General features: G+C 37.7%; 1 protein-coding gene and 7 non-coding genes across 9 annotated transcripts in view; all 8 read left to right on the forward strand.

The window, feature by feature from the left end:
* The window catches only part of LOC116057804 (gastrula zinc finger protein XlCGF17.1-like), a 211,240-nt gene that overhangs the window by 34,709 nt on the left and 158,512 nt on the right, over nucleotides 1-18,019 (forward strand). The window lies entirely within an intron of this gene.
* On the forward strand, nucleotides 913-985 carry trnak-cuu. The gene has a single exon. It is a non-coding gene; the product is annotated as a tRNA-Lys (tRNA).
* Nucleotides 2,293-2,365, forward strand: trnak-cuu. Its single transcript has one exon. It is a non-coding gene; the product is annotated as a tRNA-Lys (tRNA).
* Nucleotides 3,674-3,746, forward strand: trnak-cuu. The gene has a single exon. It is a non-coding gene; the product is annotated as a tRNA-Lys (tRNA).
* Nucleotides 5,053-5,125, forward strand: trnak-cuu. Its single transcript has one exon. It is a non-coding gene; the product is annotated as a tRNA-Lys (tRNA).
* On the forward strand, nucleotides 6,434-6,506 carry trnak-cuu. The gene has a single exon. It is a non-coding gene; the product is annotated as a tRNA-Lys (tRNA).
* On the forward strand, nucleotides 7,819-7,891 carry trnak-cuu. The gene has a single exon. It is a non-coding gene; the product is annotated as a tRNA-Lys (tRNA).
* On the forward strand, nucleotides 9,114-9,186 carry trnak-cuu. Its single transcript has one exon. It is a non-coding gene; the product is annotated as a tRNA-Lys (tRNA).

Below are 18,019 nucleotides of genomic sequence, written 5' to 3' on the forward strand. Positions count from 1 at the left end.
TCTTAAAATTCTACAACTTCAGCCTATCATTCTTGAACTACACTTAACATTCAAAAATTGCAATTAATATTCTAGAACTACAAGTTAATATTCTAGAACTGTAATTAACATTCTAGAACTGTGATAACATTCTAGAAATACAACTTAACATTCTAAACTATAATTAACATTCTAGAACAGCATGTTCAAATTTTAGTACTTCAACATTGTAGGACTACAACTTCATGTTTTAGAATGTTAAAGTTACACTCTTGAACCGCATCTTAAAATTCTAGAACCTCAACGTAACATTCCAGAACTGCAGTTTAACATTCTAGAACTGCAACTTGAGCTGATGAGTAAAAGCAGAGGTAAAATCGCTCGATGGTGTTTTTTTGCCTCCAACGGCGCCTTCCAGGCAGCTAACCCTAAGCTTAACCCTAAACATAACCATTGCCGCGCTGCCAGGGAGGAGACGTTGGGGGCAAAAAACACCACAGACCGGTAAAATCACTGCTTTGATGATTACAACCTTTACATGTAATCTCAGTCCTCTTAGTCTCCAGTACCCTAGTCTATGCCTATCTTTCCCTACCATGTCTGACCAATTTTTTCCCACATCCATCCCACAAACATTCTTCAACTGTAACTTAACATTCTGGAATGTCAAAGTTAACCTCTTGTACCGCATCTAAAATTCTAAAACTTCAGCCTATCATTCTTGAACTACACTTAACATTCAAAAATTGCAATTAATATTCTAGAACTACAAGTTAATATTCTAGAACTGTAATTCACATTCTAGAACAGTGTGTTAAAATTCCAAAACTTCAACTTAACATTGTAAATCTACAACTTAACATTCTGTCACTGTAGTTAACATTTTTGAACCGCAACTAAACATTCTAGAATTGCAACTTAACACACAAGCTAGCCCGGCTAGCTCAGTCGGTAGAGCATGAGACTCTTAATCTCAGGGTCGTGGGTTCGAGCCCCACGTTGGGCGGTGGTGTTTTTGAGAGGGGAAATGTCTGAGATAAGCACAGTGGTAGAGCAGATCAGCTCTCAACTGCAAGATTGGCAGTTCGATCCCAGTATAAGAATCCCCGCAAATTAACAGTCTAGAACATTGCTGCATTGTATTCTCATGTGCTATGCTGACCCTCTGCTGATCAGATTAGACTAAAGTCTGAAACTTTACAGATTTTAGAACTACAACTTTATACTCTAGAACTGTAATTAACATTCTAGAACTGTGATAACATTCTAGAAATACAATTTAACATTCTAAACTGTAATTACATTTCTAGAAGGGCATTTTAAAATGTTAGTACTTCAACCTAACATTGTAGAACTACAACCTAATATTTGAGAATGTCAAGTTACACTCTTGTACCGCATCTTAAAATTCTACAACTTCAGCCTATCATTCTTGAACTACACTTAACATTCAAAAATTGCAATTAATATTCTAGAACTACAAGTTAATATTCTAGAACTGTAATTAACATTCTAGAACTGTGATAACATTCTAGAAATACAACTTAACATTCTAAACTATAATTAACATTCTAGAACAGCATGTTCAAATTTTAGTACTTCAACATTGTAGGACTACAACTTCATGTTTTAGAATGTTAAAGTTACACTCTTGAACCGCATCTTAAAATTCTAGAACCTCAACGTAACATTCCAGAACTGCAGTTTAACATTCTAGAACTGCAACTTGAGCTGATGAGTAAAAGCAGAGGTAAAATCGCTCGATGGTGTTTTTTTGCCTCCAACGGCGCCTTCCAGGCAGCTAACCCTAAGCTTAACCCTAAACATAACCATTGCCGCGCTGCCAGGGAGGAGACGTTGGGGGCAAAAAACACCACAGACCGGTAAAATCACTGCTTTGATGATTACAACCTTTACATGTAATCTCAGTCCTCTTAGTCTCCAGTACCCTAGTCTATGCCTATCTTTCCCTACCATGTCTGACCATTTTTTTCCCACATCCATCCCACAAACATTCTTCAACTGTAACTTAACATTCTGGAATATTAAAGTTATACTCTTGTACTGCATCTTAAAATTCTAGAACTTCAGCCAATCATTCTAGAACTACACTTTAACATTCAAAAACTGCAATTAATATTCTAGGACTGCAATTTAACATTCTAGAACTGTAATTCACATTCTAGAACAGTGTGTTAAATTCCAAAACTTCAACTTAACATTGTAAATCTACAACTTAACATTTTGTCACTGTAGTTAACATTTTTGAACCGCAACTAAACATTCTAGAATTGCAACTTAGCACACAACTTAGCCCGGCTAGCTCAGTCGGTAGAGCATGAGACTCTTAATCTCAGGGTCGTGGGTTCGAGCCCCACGTTGGGCGGTGGTGTTTTTGAGAGGGGAAATGTCTGAGATAAGCACAGTGGCAGAGCGGATCAGCTCTCAACTGCAAGATTGGCAGTTCGATCCCAGTATAAGAATCCCCGCAAATTAACAGTCTAGAACATTGCTGCATTGTATTCTCATGTGCTATGCTGACCCTCTGCTGATCAGATTAGACTAAAGTCTGAAACTTTACAGATTTTAGAACTACAACTTTATACTCTAGAACTGTAATTAACATTCTAGAACTGTGATAACATTCTAGAAATACAATTTAACATTCTAAACTGTAATTACATTTCTAGAAGGGCATTTTAAAATGTTAGTACTTCAACCTAACATTGTAGAACTACAACCTAATATTTGAGAATGTCAAGTTACACTCTTGTACCGCATCTTAAAATTCTACAACTTCAGCCTATCATTCTTGAACTACACTTAACATTCAAAAATTGCAATTAATATTCTAGAACTACAAGTTAATATTCTAGAACTGTAATTAACATTCTAGAACTGTGATAACATTCTAGAAATACAACTTAACATTCTAAACTATAATTAACATTCTAGAACAGCATGTTCAAATTTTAGTACTTCAACATTGTAGGACTACAACTTCATGTTTTAGAATGTTAAAGTTACACTCTTGAACCGCATCTTAAAATTCTAGAACCTCAACGTAACATTCCAGAACTGCAGTTTAACATTCTAGAACTGCAACTTGAGCTGATGGGTAAAAGCAGAGGTAAAATCGCTCGATGGTGTTTTTTTGCCTCCAACGGCGCCTTCCAGGCAGCTAACCCTAAGCTTAACCCTAAACATAACCATTGCCGCGCTGCCAGGGAGGAGACGTTGGGGGCAAAAAACACCACAGACCGGTAAAATCACTGCTTTGATGATTACAACCTTTACATGTAATCTCAGTCCTCTTAGTCTCCAGTACCCTAGTCTATGCCTATCTTTCCCTACCATGTCTGACCAATTTTTTCCCACATCCATCCCACAAACATTCTTCAACTGTAACTTAACATTCTGGAATATTAAAGTTATACTCTTGTACTGCATCTTAAAATTCTAGAACTTCAGCCAATCATTCTAGAACTACACTTTAACATTCAAAAACTGCAATTAATATTCTAGGACTGCAATTTAACATTCTAGAACTGTAATTCACATTCTAGAACAGTGTGTTAAAATTCCAAAACTTCAACTTAACATTGTAAATCTACAACTTAACATTTTGTCACTGTAGTTAACATTTTTGAACCGCAACTAAACATTCTAGAATTGCAACTTAGCACACAACTTAGCCCGGCTAGCTCAGTCGGTAGAGCATGAGACTCTTAATCTCAGGGTCGTGGGTTTGAGCCCCACGTTGGGCGGTGGTGTTTTTGAGAGGGGAAATGTCTGAGATAAGCACAGTGGCAGAGCGGATCAGCTCTCAACTGCAAGATTGGCAGTTCGATCCCAGTATAAGAATCCCCGCAAATTAACAGTCTAGAACATTGCTGCATTGTATTCTCATGTGCTATGCTGACCCTCTGCTGATCAGATTAGACTAAAGTCTGAAACTTTACAGATTTTAGAACTACAACTTTATACTCTAGAACTGTAATTAACATTCTAGAACTGTGATAACATTCTAGAAATACAATTTAACATTCTAAACTGTAATTACATTTCTAGAAGGGCATTTTAAAATGTTAGTACTTCAACCTAACATTGTAGAACTACAACCTAATATTTGAGAATGTCAAGTTACACTCTTGTACCGCATCTTAAAATTCTACAACTTCAGCCTATCATTCTTGAACTACACTTAACATTCAAAAATTGCAATTAATATTCTAGAACTACAAGTTAATATTCTAGAACTGTAATTAACATTCTAGAACTGTGATAACATTCTAGAAATACAACTTAACATTCTAAACTATAATTAACATTCTAGAACAGCATGTTCAAATTTTAGTACTTCAACATTGTAGGACTACAACTTCATGTTTTAGAATGTTAAAGTTACACTCTTGAACCGCATCTTAAAATTCTAGAACCTCAACGTAACATTCCAGAACTGCAGTTTAACATTCTAGAACTGCAACTTGAGCTGATGAGTAAAAGCAGAGGTAAAATCGCTCGATGGTGTTTTTTTGCCTCCAACGGCGCCTTCCAGGCAGCTAACCCTAAGCTTAACCCTAAACATAACCATTGCCGCGCTGCCAGGGAGGAGACGTTGGGGGCAAAAAACACCACAGACCGGTAAAATCACTGCTTTGATGATTACAACCTTTACATGTAATCTCAGTCCTCTTAGTCTCCAGTACCCTAGTCTATGCCTATCTTTCCCTACCATGTCTGACCATTTTTTCCCACATCCATCCCACAAACATTCTTCAACTGTAACTTAACATTCTGGAATATTAAAGTTATACTCTTGTACTGCATCTTAAAATTCTAGAACTTCAGCCAATCATTCTAGAACTACACTTAACATTCTAAAAACTGCAAATAACATTCTAGAAATACAATTTAACATTCTAAACTATAATTAACATTCTATAACGGCATGTTAAAATGTTAGTACTTCAACCTAACATTGTAGAACTACAACTTAACATTTTGTCACTGTAGTTAACATTTTTGAACCGCAACTAAACATTCTAGAATTGCAACTTAGCACACAACTTAGCCCGGCTAGCTCAGTCGGTAGAGCATGAGACTCTTAATCTCAGGGTCGTGGGTTCGAGCCCCACGTTGGGCGGTGGTGTTTTTGAGAGGGGAAATGTCTGAGATAAGCACAGTGGCAGAGCGGATCAGCTCTCAACTGCAAGATTGGCAGTTCGATCCCAGTATAAGAATCCCCGCAAATTAACAGTCTAGAACATTGCTGCATTGTATTCTCATGTGCTATGCTGACCCTCTGCTGATCAGATTAGACTAAAGTCTAAAACTTTACAGATTTTAGAACTACAACTTTATATTCTAGAACTGTAATTAACATTCTAGAACTGTGATAACATTCTAGAAATACAATTTAACATTCTAAACTGTAATTACATTTCTAGAAGGGCATTTTAAAATGTTAGTACTTCAACCTAACATTGTAGAACTACAACCTAATATTTTAGAATGTCAAAGTTACACTCTTGTACCGCATCTTAAAATTCTACAACTTCAGCCTATCATTCTTGAACTACACTTAACATTCAAAAATTGCAATTAATATTCTAGAACTACAAGTTAATATTCTAGAACTGTAATTAACATTCTAGAACTGTGATAACATTCTAGAAATACAACTTAACATTCTAAACTATAATTAACATTCTAGAACAGCATGTAAAAATTTTAGTACTTCAACATTGTAGGACTACAACTTCATGTTTTAGAATGTTAAAGTTACACTCTTGAACCGCATCTTAAAATTCTAGAACCTCAACGTAACATTCCAGAACTGCAGTTTAACATTCTAGAACTGCAACTTGAGCTGATGAGTAAAAGCATAGGTAAAATCGCTCGATGGTTTTTTTTTTCCTCCAACGGCGCCTTCCAGGCAGCTAACCCTAAGCTTAACCCTAAACATAACCATTGCCGCGCTGCCAGGGAGGAGACGTTGGGGGCAAAAAACACCACAGACCGGTAAAATCACTGCTTTGATGATTACAACCTTTACATGTAATCTCAGTCCTCTTAGTCTCCAGTACCCTAGTCTATGCCTATCTTTCCCTACCATGTCTGACCAATTTTTTCCCACATCCATCCCACAAACATTCTTCAACTGTAACTTAACATTCTGGAATATTAAAGTTATACTCTTGTACTGCATCTTAAAATTCTAGAACTTCAGCCAATCATTCTAGAACTACACTTTAACATTCAAAAACTGCAATTAATATTCTAGGACTGCAATTTAACATTCTAGAACTGTAATTCACATTCTAGAACAGTGTGTTAAATTCCAAAACTTCAACTTAACATTGTAAATCTACAACTTAACATTCTGTCACTGTAGTTAACATTTTTGAACCGCAACTAAACATTCTAGAATTGCAACTTAGCACACAAGCTAGCCCGGCTAGCTCAGTCGGTAGAGCATGAGACTCTTAATCTCAGGGTCGTGGGTTCGAGCCCCACGTTGGGGGGTGGTGTTTTTGAGAGGGGAAATGTCTGAGATAAGCACAGTGGCTGTGGTAGAGCGGATCAGCTCTCAACTGCAAGATTGGCAGTTCGGTCCCAGTATAAGAATCCCCGCAAATTAACAGTCTAGAACATTGCTGCATTGTATTCTCATGTGCTATGCTGATCCCTGCTGATCAGATTAGACTAAAGTCTATAACTTTACAGATTTTAGAACTACAACTTTATATTCTAGAACTGTAATTAACATTCTAGAACTGTGATAACATTCTAGAAATACAATTTAACATTCTAAACTGTAATTACATTTCTAGAAGGGCATTTTAAAATGTTAGTACTTCAACCTAACATTGTAGAACTACAACCTAATATTTTAGAATGTCAAGTTACACTCTTGTACCGCATCTTAAAATTCTACAACTTCAGCCTATCATTCTTGAACTACACTTAACATTCAAAAATTGCAATTAATATTCTAGAACTACAAGTTAATATTCTAGAACTGTAATTAACATTCTAGAACTGTGATAACATTCTAGAAATACAACTTAACATTCTAAACTATAATTAACATTCTAGAACAGCATGTTCAAATTTTAGTACTTCAACATTGTAGGACTACAACTTCATGTTTTAGAATGTTAAAGTTACACTCTTGAACCGCATCTTAAAATTCTAGAACCTCAACGTAACATTCCAGAACTGCAGTTTAACATTCTAGAACTGCAACTTGAGCTGATGAGTAAAAGCAGAGGTAAAATCGCTCGATGGTGTTTTTTTTCCTCCAACGGCGCCTTCCAGGCAGCTAACCCTAAGCTTAACCCTAAACATAACCATTGCCGCGCTGCCAGGGAGGAGACGTTGGGGGCAAAAAACACCACAGACCGGTAAAATCACTGCTTTGATGATTACAACCTTTACATGTAATCTCAGTCCTCTTAGTCTCCAGTACCCTAGTCTATGCCTATCTTTCCCTACCATGTCTGACCAATTTTTTCCCACATCCATCCCACAAACATTCTTCAACTGTAACTTAACATTCTGGAATATTAAAGTTATACTCTTGTACTGCATCTTAAAATTCTAGAACTTCAGCCAATCATTCTAGAACTACACTTTAACATTCAAAAACTGCAATTAATATTCTAGGACTGCAATTTAACATTCTAGAACTGTAATTCACATTCTAGAACAGTGTGTTAAATTCCAAAACTTCAACTTAACATTGTAAATCTACAACTTAACATTCTGTCACTGTAGTTAACATTTTTGAACCGCAACTAAACATTCTAGAATTGCAACTTAGCACACAAGCTAGCCCGGCTAGCTCAGTCGGTAGAGCATGAGACTCTTAATCTCAGGGTCGTGGGTTCGAGCCCCACGTTGGGGGGTGGTGTTTTTGAGAGGGGAAATGTCTGAGATAAGCACAGTGGCTGTGGTAGAGCGGATCAGCTCTCAACTGCAAGATTGGCAGTTCGGTCCCAGTATAAGAATCCCCGCAAATTAACAGTCTAGAACATTGCTGCATTGTATTCTCATGTGCTATGCTGATCAGATTAGACTAAAGTCTATAACTTTACAGATTTTAGAACTACAACTTTATATTCTAGAACTGTAATTAACATTCTAGAACTGTGATAACATTCTAGAAATACAATTTAACATTCTAAACTGTAATTACATTTCTAGAAGGGCATTTTAAAATGTTAGTACTTCAACCTAACATTGTAGAACTACAACCTAATATTTTAGAATGTCAAAGTTACACTCTTGTACCGCATCTTAAAATTCTACAACTTCAGCCTATCATTCTTGAACTACACTTAACATTCAAAAATTGCAATTAATATTCTAGAACTACAAGTTAATATTCTAGAACTGTAATTAACATTCTAGAACTGTGATAACATTCTAGAAATACAACTTAACATTCTAAACTATAATTAACATTCTAGAACAGCATGTTCAAATTTTAGTACTTCAACATTGTAGGACTACAACTTCATGTTTTAGAATGTTAAAGTTACACTCTTGAACCGCATCTTAAAATTCTAGAACCTCAACGTAACATTCCAGAACTGCAGTTTAACATTCTAGAACTGCAACTTGAGCTGATGAGTAAAAGCAGAGGTAAAATCGCTCGATGGTGTTTTTTTTCCTCCAACGGCGCCTTCCAGGCAGCTAACCCTAAGCTTAACCCTAAACATAACCATTGCCGCGCTGCCAGGGAGGAGACGTTGGGGGCAAAAAACACCACAGACCGGTAAAATCACTGCTTTGATGATTACAACCTTTACATGTAATCTCAGTCCTCTTAGTCTCCAGTACCCTAGTCTATGCCTATCTTTCCCTACCATGTCTGACCAATTTTTTCCCACATCCATCCCACAAACATTCTTCAACTGTAACTTAACATTCTAGAATATTAAAGTTATACTCTTGTACTGCATCTTAAAATTCTAGAACTTCAGCCAATCATTCTAGAACTACACTTTAACATTCAAAAACTTCAACTTAACATTGTAAATCTACAACTTAACATTCTGTCACTGTAGTTAACATTTTTGAACCGCAACTAAACATTCTAGAATTGCAACTTAGCACACAAGATAGCCTGGCTATTTCAGTCAGTAGAGCATGAGACTCTTAATCTCAGGGTCGTGGGTTCGAGCCCCATGTTGGGCGGTGTTGTTTTTGAGAGGGGAAATGTCTGAGATAAGCACAGTGGCTGTGGTAGAGCGGATCAGCTCTCAACTGCAAGAATGGCAGTTCGATCCCAGTATAAGAATCCCTGCAAAATAACAGTCTAGAACATTGCTGCATTGTATTCTCATGTGCTATGCTGACCCTCTGCTGATCAGATTAGACTAAAGTCTAAAACTTTACAGATTTTAGAACTACAACCTTATATTCTAGAACTGTAATTAACATTCTAGAACTGTGATAACATTCTAGAAATACAATTTAACATTCTAAACTGTAATTACATTTCTAGAAGGGCATTTTAAAATGTTAGTACTTCAACCTAACATTGTAGAACTACAACCTAATATTTTAGAATGTCAAAGTTACACTAGACTCTTAATTTCAGGGTCGTGGGTTCGAGACCAACTTTGGCCGGTGGTGTTTTTGAGCGGGGAATGTCTGAGTTAAGCACAGTGGCTGTGGTAGAGCAGATCAGCTCTCAACCACAAGATTGGCAGTTCGATCCCAGTATAAGAATCCCTGCAAATTAACAGTCAGTTGCTGCATTGTATTCTCATGTCCTACGCTGACCTTCTGTTGATCAGATTAGACTAAATTCTGGTGACAATGCATCTTAAAATTCTAGAATTAGAAGAATTTAGAACTACACCTTAACATTCTATAACTGTAATTAACTCTAGAACTGTGATAACATTCTAGAAATACAATTTAACATTCTAAACTATAATTAACATTCTATAACGGCATGTTAAAATGTTAGTACTTCAACCTAACATTGCAGAACTACAACTTAATATTTTAGAATGTTAATGTGACACTCTTGAACCGCATCTTAAAATGCTATAACTTCAGCCTATCATTCTAGTACTACACTTAACATTCAAAAACTGCAATTAATATTCTTGAACTATAATTAACATTCTAGAACTGTAATTAACATTCTACAACTGTAACCACATTCTAGAAATACAACTTAACATTCTTAACTATAATTAACATTATAGAACAATGTTCAAATTTTAGTACTTCAACATTGTAGAACTACAACTTCATGTTTTAGAATGTTAAAGTTACACTCTTGAACGTATCTTAAAATTCTAGAACCGCAATGTAACATTCCAGAACTGCAGCTTAACATTCTAGAAGTGCAACTTGAGCTGATGAGTAAAAGCAGAGGCAAAATCACTGCTTTGATGATTACAACCTTTTCTTATAATCTCAGTCCTCTTAGTCTCCAGTACTCTAGTCTCTGCCTATCTTTCCTACCATGTCTGACCAATTTTTCCCCTCCTCCATCCCACAAACATTCTTAAACTGTAAGTTAAAGGGGTGGTTCAGAATTTTGGACATAGGACCTCATTTCCAAGTTAGCCAGTGTGTTATTTATCAGTGGAGACCGTTTTCAACACTTTTCATCCAGTCCTTCCAATTGCAGAGTTCACTGGTGCTAGGCTAGCGCAAGTCAACAGTAACTGCTAGCCTGCCACTAAAAACAGTCTTACCCACTCCATAGTACACCCGAGGCAAATAAATTATAACACCAGACTATCGATGTAAATGTCTGTGTTGATAGAATAATATTAGAAATAAAACTACCCTTGCATCGCATTGCAATAGTTATACTTTGATCCCTGTAGTTGGTAGCATAGGCTACAGCAGCGGCGGAGTGATATTACCTAGGCTACTGAGAAAGCCGGTTTCCATGACAATCACACAAGTTTATTTACCTGCCGCTGCAATTTGCATGTAAACTGTCCGAGCTTACATGACTTTTCTGTCAGCAGTTACCTAAAGTTAGCGGTTAGCTCCAGGTATCTACCAAGAGTCGTAACGTTGTCACTGTCCACAATGCATTGAACTGTAACATCATGTCCACTAACGTTGTCAGTCTCAATCTATCAGTAGCAGCTAGGCTAACGTTATGAGCTAACGTTTATTAGCTAGAGTAGCCTACCAAAAGTTATTACCTGTTCATCAGTAGCTGTTGGTGCATCTGGAAAGACGGATGGAACCGCATTCGTTGTCAGTGACTCGTGGTCCTTTAGATTGCGGGGGTTTTCAAAGTCATCTGGTCTAAAATGATCACTACACATTTGCCACTTGAGTAGAGTCTCCGTCTTGATGTCCAAGCCAGAAGCAAGAACCCACCGTTGGTTCCTTTCTGGATCTCCCAATGGAAATTTGTGGAAACTTTGTGGTGCCCATCTGTTTGGTTTATTTTTACAATTTCTAAATGCACACTGAAACACCATGTTGCCTAGTACTTAGTTTCCAATCCAATGCTTCAATACCAATGTACTAGGCTACCACTAGGTGTCCCGACTGGAGTGCGCTTCTCTGTTTACTTTTCGGCGCAGTACAACTAACCAGAGCAAAGTAAAATTCCGCCGCTGCAGAGAAACTAGTCCCTCAAAATGTAATGCGATCATTGAGATGCAAGGGTAGTTTAATTTCTAACGTTATTCTATCAACACAGACATTTACATCGATAGTCTGGCGTTATTATTTATTTCCCTGTACTGTGGAGTGGGTAAGACTGTTTGTTTTTAGTGGCAGACTAGCTGTTGACTTGCGCTAGCCTAGCACCAGTGAACTCTGCAACTGGAAGGAATGGATAGAAAATGTGTTGAAAACGGTCTCCACTGATAAATAACACACTGGCTAACTTGGAAATGAGGTCCTACATCCAAAATTTTGAACCACCCCTTTAACATTATGGAATATTAAAGTTACACTCTTAAACTTTATCTTAAAATTCTAGAACTCCAGCCTATCATTCTAGAACTACACTTAACATTCAAAAACTGCAATTAACATTCTAGAACTTATTCCTGCATTGTATTCTCATGTCCTTGTTAAGTTACAGTTCTTCTAGATGAAGAAACTTTATTATTTGTCACACACAATGTAGTAAAATTCCATCTCTGCATTTAACCCATCCTAAGCATTAGGAGCCATGGACAGCCGCATAGCATCCAGGGAGCAACTGGGGGTTCTATTAGTGCATCTCAGTTTCCTTAAATTGCATCCCCAACTCCTCCATTTGCCTCCTTTCCTCGCGTCTTAGTATCTCCCACGAGGGTGTCGTGGGAGAGACGCAAGGAAATCGTGGGAGGAGGAACCGAGGAGTTGTGAAGCTGCTGTGTGGTTCTCACCTAGGTAGTGTGGAGCTAGTGCTGGGGCCAGGGCTGGAGCCACCAGATACTCTGCAAAACTGGCTGATGGCTGTAGTTTGCTGGAGACCCTTCACAGCTATTAGCTGTTTCTCGCTTTCTGCATGTGATTCTAGTGCCTGTACACTGTTTCCATTTTATTTGCTTTCTCGCTCGCATAAGTAGCAGTAGGCTTCAAATACGTTGTAAGCAACTGGATTTTGCCCTAAATTCATTTTTTCAAGCCAAGTATCGTAACTCGCACAGAATAAAATCAGTTTTATGTCTGTGGTACAATCCGAAAGAGACTCGCACCAATAACACGAAAGCTGATCGGCTGCAATTTAGGTTGCATGTTGGTCTCATTTGTAGTTGTAATACAATGAATTATATTTGCACTAGCGAAAGAAAGAACTACAACACCAACGAATTAAAAAAAACATTCCAAAGCGCTGCAGGAGCATTTCAATGAGCATTAGAGGTAGTGTTACATGGACGTAGGGAAATTAAGACCTGTTTAAAATTATTTAAGACCTAGACACAATACTTTAGCTTAGCTAATTTAAGACTTTATAAGACCCTGCAAAAAACTATCTATGACCAATACCTACCAACTGGATTTAAACACACTGTCCTTTTGACACACTCTTTACGTCTAGCTATTTGTAAAACTAGGTTTTGAGTACAGTCCAAATAGTGTTGGCCAGAACAAATTGTTGAAGTCCTTCCAAAGATCAGATATGCACGCCTCAACCTTACATTACAACGGCGTAGTGTAAGGTTGGGCTTGGGTGTGGGTCAATTTCCAGTCAAGGTTGGGAAACAGGTCTATAGGGTCAGGTAAAATAAAGGTGTACGGTAACGTCACAAAGCGAACCAACGCCCCTACACAGTGTTGTAATGTAACAAAGTACAAATACTTCACTACTGTACTTAAGTAGAATTTTCACGTATCTGTACTTCGTTCGTTATTTATATTTCCGGAAACTTTTACTTTTACTCCACTACATTTCCTAAATAAAATGTATACTTTTACTCCACTACATCTCCCCTAAGCATCTTAGTTACTCGTTACTACAAAATATAATCAGAAGAAATTTATTACACTGAAAAAAAGGAAGTTTGGCGAATCATTGCTCCTAAATTGCCAAGATAATGTACACTCCATTCCAGTTGGCGACGTGATGCCTGTTTGTGGCCAAGTGGCAAAAAAAAAAAAAATAGGCCAAAACTAAAGAAGAAGAGGAGGAAGCATAATGGCTGATAGTGTCATGGAAGCACCTGCTGCAGGCTCTGCCGCCATGGTAACAGACGATGATCACCCCGACGACAGTGGTGATGAAGATAACATTACACACCTTTGGCCATAAAGTTCATAATCAAAGTTTTTTTTTACTTTTACTTTTACTTCTACTTAAGTACATTTAATATCAGAAAATTGCTATGAATACTTAAGTACTGTAAATATCAGATACTTTAAGACTTTTACTCAAGTAATATTCTAAAAGGAGACTTTAACTTCTACCAAAGTCATTTTCTGGGAAGATACTTGTACTTTTACTCAAGTATTGCTTTTGAGTACTTTATACAAGACTGCCCCTACATGACACCACCAATTTCATGAACGAGGTTAACAATTGTGTATAAAGCTGTCAACTGCCCTAATACTAGGATGGGTTAAATGGCAGGAATACAATTTCGCTACATTGTACTGTGTATGTGATAAATAAGAATAAAGTTGTTTTTTTTTGCTTGCTTCATTTATTTGGAGGCTAACATTAGCTTCAGTGTAGTGAAGCTTGATTTACTGTAGAATAACTGGTAACGTTAGCTTAGCTCACTAAACCTTCCAAAGTGATTAACATGCCTATATGGCACTTAGGGATGTAATGATACGATTCACGATTATAAGTTCAAGATAATATTTTTGAACAGAAGGAAATGACTGAAAAATATTCCTTAATTCATATAAACGGTGCAAAAGTTTTGCTAAGGCCATATGGTTAAATTTAAATTATTTATTTAAAATGTAATAATAACTTATAACAACAACTTGTTTCATTAGGTATTTGCTGTTAATGACAAAAAGAAGAAGCACTGGATGGCAGAAGGGGATTTTACAACAACATTGAACGCAACACATGCTTACGATGCCAGACCCAAATGCAACACTCCCCTCACTGTTGTTCATCCAACGGCATAGATATACTCTTAGATACCGCCTCCGGCTGTGTGAGATGTGTCTGTGCCGCTGCCATTTTTACATGGACATCTGACCAGCTTGCCCATACAGACTCACTGAAAAAGACAGACTTTTGTGTGACTTATGTGGTGCTTTTGGATGTTCATGCGAAACAAATACCTAACTTAGTAACATGGAATAACATTTCACAGATGGAAAAGGTCTTTTACAGTATTGTGATGTTATGAACATGTTTAATTTTATATCACAAGAGGTCCTGTTAATCCTACTTTTAGGCTTACATAAAGTTAAGTTACTGTCCTGAATTTACTAGCTTGTGTCACATTAAGTGTTTTTAATGAATGCGTAATATATCAGTAAGATGCTAAAAAAGATGTTTGTCATGTGTGTGTTGTTAAAGCAGCAGCTCCGCGGCTTAACTGCTGTTCCTCGAGTGGCCGCTTGTGGTGAGTCAATCCCCATAGACTCCCATGTTAAAACAGTTACAGCAGAAATTAATAAATAAACGGCCTGGTACAAAGAACAGTTTGAGTCTCTAGTTAATTTCCCCCTTCATAACAACTGTACAGGGTTTGATTGTTTTTTTATAACTCACCCCTAATTATTTTAAGGCTTAAAGCTGCGTACTCTTACTATCTACACAAGACAACGTATTTTGTTATGAAAACCTGCATTTTTTGTTTAACAAATCCCGTATCATATCTGGCATTTAGAAGGCTGTTGTTTTACCACATTGACTTGATGTAGGTCTACCTAAATAAACTGGCATGGTTTGATATACTTTATATATTTTAATTAAACTGGATTAGCCTACATTCTACATACATAGGCCTACCGGCAGTTTGTCTCCTTGATTCTCAAACAACAAGAGGTTGATTCTCAGTCTGACGGTGCAATCTAGTTGCACATACATCGTTAATCATTAACCAGGACAGACCTCAACACAAGCACACTTCACTGATCATGCTACAATACGTTTTGACTCAGATCCTGGGAAGATAGGTGTGATCTTCATCAAGCAATGAAAGTGATCGAAACCTCCCCAAGTATAAGCAAGCACCTGACCAAACGAGTCTGATGGTAGAGGGAAATTCAATTCTGGTAGACGTCAAAAATTCCTACCACAAAATTGATATTTACGTTGTAATTTATATTTAATAAAACAAGAAATACATAAGAAATATAACTATTAATAAACTATGTAAAATAAACCTTAAAATATATATATTTAAACAGAACTAGATACCCTTAAAAAGGTATACACAAGTTGATGTTGGCGTTCCTATCCACATTCTTTTCCGGAGCTGACTTAAGACCAGCCTTCAGGCTATCAAGGGACAGCATCAACATGCTGCTCCTGATCTTCCCCAGACAGAAAGCCCCCCCAGAAAGAGTTTAAAGTGCTGGTCACAGTCTACTGGCTTGCCTGTGGAGCTGCATACAGGGTAACTGCATGCCACTTTCCACTGTGTGCTGGACCGTCAACAATGTTGTCGGGGAAACGATTACCATCCTCCACAGGGTGATGCATTTCCCAAAACCAGGAGAGATGGAGGAGGTGGGGGCCGGCTTTGATCGTCTTGCTGGCCTTGAGGCATTCCGCTGTGCTGCCGGTGCCATTGATGGGTGCCACATCAGGATCGTTCCTCCTACAGAGCCACAGAAGAAATGTTACTTAAATAGAAAACTTTTTCCATCTGTTCTACTGCAGGGCATCTGTGATGCCAAGGGTGCATTTCTAGATGTTTATATTGGTAACCCAGGATCAGTACATACATGATGCACTGGTCCTAAGAAGATCACCTATGTATCAGCAGGCTCTATGTCCACCAGCTGGGTACTTCTTGTTAGGAGAGGAAGGGTACCTGTGCCTGCAGCGTCCTGTTGCTATCATGACGCACACCGGCAGCACGTAGCAGGTAAGACACTCTCTGGCACACACAGACACACAAGCAGAGCAAATTGTTACTTTGGTGACTTTGAAAAATTGCTTTGTTGACTTTGAATTGCATCATACAGTTTCAACATGTATTTTAATTACCAGGCCATGTGGAAGCCCGACATAACAGGCACCATGCCAGAGGCAGAAACAATTGTGTATACATCTCTACATCTCTATGTTGGAAGAGGAATTAAACACATTTTCAGATTTTTTTCTAGATAACATTTTTGACACTAGTTTGAAATCTGCCACTAAAAGCAACCCTGATTGCCTCACTCATACTCTCTCACACCAATGACCTAGGTTTGGCCCTGATTATCCGAACTGTGATCAATCCTTCTTTTGGGAATTCAAACCAAGCCAGTTTGCTGTATCATGACAATTCAGAAATGACATGGGTCACAGCACAGGAGCCGTGCATAACTATCACATTACGTGCTCGAAATGGGCAGGGCAGTTTACACGTCATGTTCAGGGGACAGCTAACATCACATGCTACTCCAGTCCAGCTGTAGCCTCTACCACTAAAACCAGTGATGTAGTCTAATGTATTGTAGTAGGTATACTGTACTGTATATGCATGGGCCAGGATGGGGGGGGCCATATCATAGTTGGGGGTCTGGGTGTCCTCCCCCAGGAAAATTTTGAGCGTCAAAGACTTCATTTCCTGCATTCTGACACACTTATGCAGCAATCTACAGTGGAAATACCTTTAATTAGCCTATGCGAAGAAAAAAAATAATAATGCAAAGTATGTTGTTACATGTCATTGCGCATTTTTAAGTGGGTATATGGAGATCCTGGAGATTTCTTAGTGGGTATACTGCATATACCTGCATATCACGTAGACTACACCACTGACTAAAACTAATGTTTTGTAGCTACTTTAAAATTGTCACTGTACATTTGAGAGAAATAAAGCCTATTTTATGATTGTTTTGCAGTGATTACGTTCTAAAGGACAAATAAATAACTAGGGATGCACCGATTGCACATTTCTAAGCCGATACAACATGTAGAATTTTTTATTTGGCCCATGTTGATACCGATGTTGTTGTTTTCTTAAGCGCCAGGTAAACAAATAAATCTCATAAAAAATATTGAACCATTTTCATCACACAATCTGTGAATGAGCAGAAATTCCCAACCATTAGCGAGTGTACCAAAAAGGCACCACAAAGTCCTGTCAAGCCCAGATGCTTTGTTGTATATTTCGGCTACATAACTCCCTCAGGTCACGGGGGAGGCAAAATGTTGCTGCACCGGTGACTTCAGAGAAGCAGGAGGATTTTCTGTTGTTTCTCCGTCATCTCAGACTCCGGCAGTGGCCATAGAATAGAATAGAATACACTTTATTGTCCCCGAGGGTAAATTTGTCTTGGACATAGTGCTACAATCTGTTGCCTAACAACATGAACATATAACAGAAAAAAAACATTCTAAAATCAACATAAAATAAAATCAAATCAACATAAACATGAGATCAACAAAGTGCGAAGTGCAAAAGTGCTGGTG

This window comes from Sander lucioperca, chromosome 24, assembly GCF_008315115.2.
Source record: "Sander lucioperca isolate FBNREF2018 chromosome 24, SLUC_FBN_1.2, whole genome shotgun sequence".
Classification (NCBI taxonomy): domain Eukaryota; kingdom Metazoa; phylum Chordata; class Actinopteri; order Perciformes; family Percidae; genus Sander; species Sander lucioperca.